The following is a 7,500-nucleotide window of genomic DNA, read 5'->3' on the forward strand; positions in this document are numbered from 1 at the left end:
CCGCTCACGACGGTCACCGCGCGACGCAAGAACAGCCCAAAAACAGGCCAAAACGGCCCAAAAACGGGACAAAACTGGCCATTTTTGGCTGCGCGAGCGAGCGGCGAGCGGCGGACAGCGAGCGAAGCGAGAGGCAGCACCGTCCCTGCTATACGAAAGCCCCATCCAGCCCTGTGCCACCCGGGGGGTTCCAGGGTGCTGAGATGGCTGACATTTTGCTCCGCTCACGACGGTCACCGCGCGACGCAAGAACAGCCCAAAAACAGGCCAAAACGGCCCAAAAACGGGCCAAAACTGGCCATTTTTGGCTGCGCGAGCGAGCAGCGAGCGGCGGACAGCGAGCGAAGCGAGAGGCATCACCGTCCCTGCTATACGAAAGCCCCATCCAGCCCTGTGCCACCCGGGGGGTTCCAGGGTGCTGAGATGGCTGACATTTTGCTCCGCTCAAGATGGTCACCGCGCAACGCAAAAACAGGCCAAAAACTGGCCAAAACGGGCCAAAACTGGCCATTTTTGGCTGCGCGAGCGAGCGGCGAGCGGCGAACAGCGAGCGAAGCGAGAGGCAGCACCGTCCCTGCTATACGAAAGCCCCATCCAGCCCTGTGCCACCCGGGGGGTTCCAGGGTGCTGAGATGGCTGACATTTTGCTCCGCTCACGACAGTCACCGCGCGACGCAAGAACAGGCCAAAAACTGGCCAAAACGGCCCAAAAACGGGCCAAAACTGGCCATTTTTGGCTGCGCGAGCGAGCGGCGAGCGGCGGACAGCGAGCGAAGCGAGAGGCAGCACCGTCCCTGCTATACGAAAGCCCCATCCAGCCCTGTGCCACCCTGTCACGACCTTAGCTGGAATTGCCTAAGGCGTGAGGCACCCTTGCGGCCGAAGACGCGAACTTAGCTTGCGTTGCCTAAGTCGCGGGTCACCCTCGTTGCAAAGACGCGAACTTAGCTTGCGTTGCCTAAGTCGCGCTTTGCCCTTGCGATCTTGCTCCGCAAGGATCAGCCACTTTGTAACCTCTCGCAGGTCCCGAAGGACCTGTAAAAGAGAAAGAAAGTTAGATCGAAAGAACGAGCAACGGACAAGTCCCGAAGTCTCGCGAAAAGGGAAGCTTTACAAGCAAATCGTCGAACACCTTGTGTGCACAAGAGAAAAGAGGGAGAGGGAGGAAAACAAGGCTTTCAAGGATGAACGAACAGCTGCAAGCCCACAAACAGCCGCTCACCTGGTCCCGGACGCAACACCAAGTTCCCGTAAAGGTCACGTGCGAACTTGCGAAAGAGTGTTCAACGCCCGGTATATAACCGAAGCCCCATCCAGCCATGTGCCACCCGGGGGGTTCCTGGGGTCTGAGCTGGCTGACATTTTGGTGAGCGGAGGCAGCACTCCGCTCACCTCCCGCGGCACGCGAAAACGGCTCCGTTTTGGGCTGTTTTGGGGCTGTTTTGCTCGGTTTGGTGAACGGTCGCTTTGCAACGCTGCAGCTTGTTCGAACTTACATATTTACAAGCAAAATGACCCAAAACCATAAGAAAACATGCTGTCAAGCAGCTGTACATGCGGGTGCGAGCGACGAACGGTTCGTTGAACGGAGTTGTTGCGGGTGCGCGACGACCGTTCGTGACATTCTCCCCCACTTAAACTGTCGACGCCCTCGTCGACGCTTGTTGGTAGTTGTTGATGACTTCTTCTTCATGTCGCAGGGCGTCTTCAGGCTCCCAACTGGCTTCAGTTCGGGGAAGCTTTCGCCACTTCACCAAGTACTCTGTCTGCTCCGCTCCGTTGGGTAGCTTTATCTTGCGATCCGCCAGAATGGTTTCCACTCGCTTCTCGTAGGAGGCTGTGATGGGAGGTAGCCGAGTTGGAATACTTCGAGAAGCATCTTGCGGATCCGAATGGTAGGCCTTCAGGTTGCTGGCGTGAAGAACGTTGTGAATTTTGAACCACGCCGGCAGCTGCAACTTGTAAGAAACATTGCCTACTCTGCTGATAATTGGGAAGGGCCCTTCATACTTACGCACCAATCCTTTGTGGACTCTTTTCCTGAAGAATTGGAGTGATGCTGGTTGGAGCTTTACCAACACCAAATCGCCAACTTTGAACTCTTGTGGTCGCCTTCCCAAGTCTGCCCACTTCTTCATCCGTTTTGCCGCCTTCTCCAAGTAAGCCCGCGCAATATCGGCATTTCGATGCCACTCCTTTGCGAAATGGTAGGCTGATGGACTACTCCCAGTATAACCAATTGCCATAGTGTGCGGAGTCGACGGTTGTTGTCCTGTGATAATTTCGAAGGGGCTCTTGTTGGATGCAGAGCTCCGCTGCAAGTTGTAGGAGAATTGGGCGATGTCCAACAGCTTCACCCAATCTCGTTGATTGGCACTCACGTAGTGCCGGAGATACTGCTCTAAGAGCGAATTTATTCTTTCAGTTTGACCATCCGTCTGGGGGTGGAGGCTTGTAGAGAAGTATAACTTTGACCCCAACAATTTGAATAGCTCGGTCCAGAATCGTCCCAGGAACCGAGCGTCTCGATCACTAACAATATTGTGTGGGACTCCCCAATACTTCACTACACCCTTCATCATCAGTCTGGCCGCCTCTTCAGCTGAACAGTGTAGGGGAGCAGCAATGAAAGTTGCATACTTTGAAAACCGATCGACCACCACAAGTATCGATCCAAGTCCCCCTACAGGCGGCAAGCTAGATATGAAGTCTAAGGAAATGCTCTCCCATGGCCTTTCTGGTACAGGCAACGGCTCCAAAAGTCCCACCGGCTTCCGTTGCTCCACCTTGTCTTGTTGGCAAGTAAGGCATGTTCGAACATACTCCTCCACATCAATCCCCATCTTTGGCCAGTAGAAGGCCCTCTCCACGAGAGCCAATGTTCTGTGAATGCCGGGATGTCCAGCCCAAAGGGAATCGTGACACTCTTTCAAGAGTTCACGCCTTAAATTGTCCACTCGGGGAACATAAACTCTATTCCCTTTTGTGTAAACAAGTCCCTCCTGGACCCAAAATCGTCGTGCCTTGCCTTCTTTGATGAGCTGCATCAGGATAACTGCCTGGGGATCACTATACAGTCCATCTCTGATTCGAGAAAGGAAGTTGGAATGTAACTGACTTGTTTGGCCTCTGCCCTCCAGTTGTGCAGCATTCACGCACTCCACCTTCCGACTCAGCGCATCGGCCACGACATTCGCCTTCCCGGGCTTGTATTCCATTGCCATATCAAATTCAGCCAGGAAGTCCTGCCACCGTGCTTGCTTTGGGGAGAGCTTCTTCTGAGTTTGGAAATAACTCAGGGCGATGTTGTCTGTCCTCAGCACAAATCGCGACCCGAGGAGGTAGTGTCGCCAAACTCGTAGGCAGTGGATCACCGCTGTCATCTCCTTCTCATGCACTGGATACCGCCTCTCGGTCTCGTTGAGTTTGCGGCTCTCGTAGGCCACCGGATGACCTTCTTGCATGAGTACTCCACCGATAGCAAAGTCCGAAGCATCGGTATGGACTTCAAAGGGCTCTCCATAGTTTGGCAATTTGAGTACTGGTTCTTCCAGAACAGCAGCCTTCAGATCTTGGAATGCTATCTCACATTTGTCAGACCACTTCCAAGGCTGCTCCTTCTTTAGCAACTCCGTCAGTGGGGTTGCCCGCTTCGAATATCCTGAAATGAAGCGTCGATAGTAGTTGACGAATCCAAGGAAGGATCTCAACTCTGGCACCTTCTTTGGTGTTCGCCATTCCGCAACTGCTTGCACCTTCGACTTGTCCATCCGAATGGAGCCACCACCGATTCGATGCCCTAAGAATAGGATCTCAGTTTGAGCAAAGTAGCATTTCTCCCTTTTTACGAACAAAGTGTTCTCCCTGAGAACCTTGAAAATCGTCCGAAGGTGCTTGACGTGCTCCTCGAGCGTTTGGCTGTAGACGACGATATCGTCCAAGTAGACGACCACGAACTTATCCAAATACTCCTTGAATAGTTGGTTCATGAGAGTACAGAATGTGGCCGGAGCGTTGGTTAAGCCGAAAGGCATCACCAAGAACTCAAACGCTCCATACCTGGTCACACAGGTAGTCTTCGCTTCGTCGCCTTCAGCAATGCGCACCTGCCAATACCCCGACCGAAGGTCGAGTTTTGAGAAATACTTGGCCTTGCCCAGTTGGTCGAACAAGTCCGCGATGAGCGGGATGGGATACTTGTTCTTCACCGTTACTTTGTTGAGGGCTCGATAGTCGACGCATAATCGGAGGCTCCCATCTTGTTTCTTCTGGAAGAGAACTGGAGCTCCGAAAGGTGCTTTTGAGCTGCGGATGAGACCACCGCTTAGCAGTTCACCTAACTGCTTCCTGAGTTCGGCCAACTCTGGCGGGGGCATGCGGTAGGGTGGTCTCGCTGGAGGCTTCACTCCTGGCTCTAGCTCGATACTGTGATCCACGCCTCTGCGTGGTGGGAGAGTCTTCGGCAACTCGGGTGGCATAACGTCTTCGAACTCCTTCAAGACGTTCGCCACTACAGCAGGTTCTTGAATGGCCTCTTCGTTGAGTGGCTCTAGCTTCATAGCAGCCACGAATGTCAGTTCGCCCTTTCGCACCCCTTTCTTCAATTGTAAGGCCGAAATGTGTTGGGGCTCCTTGGTTCCTCTCCGAGAGACGGGAACCACGCAGGGGTCATCGCCTCCCATCATACATAGGGAGTTTAAGAACGGCATCGGCACCAACTTCGCCGCATGCATAAACTCCATTCCAAGAATCACTTGGAAGTCGTCCAGTGGCACGGCCATCATGTTGGTGTTACCGCTCCAAGTCCCGATTTTGATAGGAACACCCTTCGCCAACCCGGAGATTCGCCTGGCCTCCGAGTTCACCGCCTTCATTCGGCTTGGGCTCTTCTCCAATGTCAACCCAAGTCGCTGTGCTTCGCGATCGGCTATGAAGTTGTGGGTAGCGCCCGTGTCCACCATTGCACGGGTCGTTTGGCCATTTAGCTTAATGTCCACATACATTAGTTCGCTGCTTCCTGCTTTTTGTGCCTTCGTCTTCGTGTTCTCCCCCACTTGACCCCGCATAGCGTTCAACAGACGCATTGCTCCCATTCGGGGTCCTTGCGACTCCTCCTCGTCGCTGCTGGATTCTGAGCTGCTCGAACTAAGAGCAACAGCTTTGCCCTTGTCCGATCGGGGAGGGTGGATGGAAGCTGTCAAAGCGTTGAGTGCCTGCTTCTGTGGGCACTCCCTTACCATGTGCGGTCCTCCGCACAAGAAGCATCCTCCAGGTTTTGAGGCCTTGCCTTTTGGGTTCGGCCCTTTGTGGGAGCTCTTCTTCTTCTGTTCGCCCCCGAGATCTTTCCCTCGAGAATGTTTTGGAGGGCGATTGCTTGAAGATTGTTTCCTTCTCGCTGGGTCTTCAGAGGAAACGAAGTCGGTGAGCCTTTCTGCAGCTGCAATTGCCCCGACCACGTCGGTAACATTCCTTCGATTCAGCTCTTGCTGAGCCCATGGTTTCAGACCATCAAGGAAGCTGAACAACTTGTCCTTCTCGGACATGTCCTGTATGTCCAGCATCAGTGCAGAAAACTGCTTTACATAGTCTCGGATGGTGGTACTTTGGCGGAGTTGTCTCAGCTTCCTTCTTGCGACGAACTCTGTGTTCTCCGGTAGGAACTGAGTTCTCAACTCCCGCTTCAAGTCTTCCCATGTGTCGACTCGACACCGACCTTGTTGGATCTCCTCCCAACGAGTTCGCCACCAAAGTTTCGCATCTCCATTCAGATACATTGTTGCTATTGAAACTTTGGTATCTTCAGAATCGGGCCTCGTAGCTCGGAAGTATTGCTCCATGTCGAACAGAAAGTTCTCGAGCTCCTTGGCATCTCTGGCCCCTCCGTATCCATGGGGCTCAGGTGCCCTCAAGTTTTGTGGCGGTGCAACGCGGGTGTTGCCTCCTCCCGCATTTAGCATTCTTGTGAGCATAGCCACCTTCGCCGTGAGTTCCGCCACAACGTCTTGCAAGTGCTGCACGGAGTCCTTGGTGTCATCGGACAGTCGGTCGACTAGGGCCTCGACCTTGTCGATCCTGGACTCCGCTTCCTCTTGCGAGCTCTCTACCCCAACAAGTCTTTGTTGGCCATGGTAGAGTTCCTCCATGCTCGCTTCCAGAACATCTAGGCGGGTTTCCGCCGTCGTGAGTCTCTCCTTATGACTCTTTTTTCCTGTTAGCGCACCAGATTGCGCTTCCTCCGCTCGCGGAGAGTTGCCAACTTCTCGCTCATCCTGTTCGCTGCCGCGATCCTCGTGAGCGGCTCCAACAGCATGAGAGCGAGTGTGCACATGCAGCCCACCTGCGGCTGCTTGGGGCAAGGTTCCGGCTTGCCCCGTCTTGCTTGATTCGCCACGATGCTTTGCCATGGCGAAGTTGCGAAGTTCGTTCGCTGTTCGATCGAAGAGCTTGCCCGCTCTGATACCACACTGTCACGACCTTAGCTGGAATTGCCTAAGGCGTGAGGCACCCTTGCGGCCGAAGACGCGAACTTAGCTTGCGTTGCCTAAGTCGCGGGTCACCCTCGTTGCAAAGACGCGAACTTAGCTTGCGTTGCCTAAGTCGCGCTTTGCCCTTGCGATCTTGCTCCGCAAGGATCAGCCACTTTGTAACCTCTCGCAGGTCCCGAAGGACCTGTAAAAGAGAAAGAAAGTTAGATCGAAAGAACGAGCAACGGACAAGTCCCGAAGTCTCGCGAAAAGGGAAGCTTTACAAGCAAATCGTCGAACACCTTGTGTGCACAAGAGAAAAGAGGGAGAGGGAGGAAAACAAGGCTTTCAAGGATGAACGAACAGCTGCAAGCCCACAAACAGCCGCTCACCTGGTCCCGGACGCAACACCAAGTTCCCGTAAAGGTCACGTGCGAACTTGCGAAAGAGTGTTCAACGCCCGGTATATAACCGAAGCCCCATCCAGCCATGTGCCACCCGGGGGGTTCCTGGGGTCTGAGCTGGCTGACATTTTGGTGAGCGGAGGCAGCACTCCGCTCACCTCCCGCGGCACGCGAAAACGGCTCCGTTTTGGGCTGTTTTGGGGCTGTTTTGCTCGGTTTGGTGAACGGTCGCTTTGCAACGCTGCAGCTTGTTCGAACTTACATATTTACAAGCAAAATGACCCAAAACCATAAGAAAACATGCTGTCAAGCAGCTGTACATGCGGGTGCGAGCGACGAACGGTTCGTTGAACGGAGTTGTTGCGGGTGCGCGACGACCGTTCGTGACAACCCGGGGGGTTCCAGGGTGCTGAGATGGCTGACATTTTGCTCCGCTCACGACGGTCACCGCGCGACGCAAGAACAGGCCAAAAACTGGCCAAAACGGCCCAAAAACGGGACAAAACTGGCCATTTTTGGCTGCGCGAGCGAGCGGCGAGCGGCGGACAGCGAGCGAAGCGAGAGGCAGCACCGTCCCTGCTATACGAAAGCCCCATCCAGCCCTGTGCCACCCGGGGGGTTCCAGGGTGCTG

The sequence above is a fragment of the Musa acuminata genome, unplaced genomic scaffold (assembly GCF_036884655.1).
Source record: "Musa acuminata AAA Group cultivar baxijiao unplaced genomic scaffold, Cavendish_Baxijiao_AAA HiC_scaffold_1136, whole genome shotgun sequence".
NCBI lineage: Eukaryota > Viridiplantae > Streptophyta > Magnoliopsida > Zingiberales > Musaceae > Musa > Musa acuminata.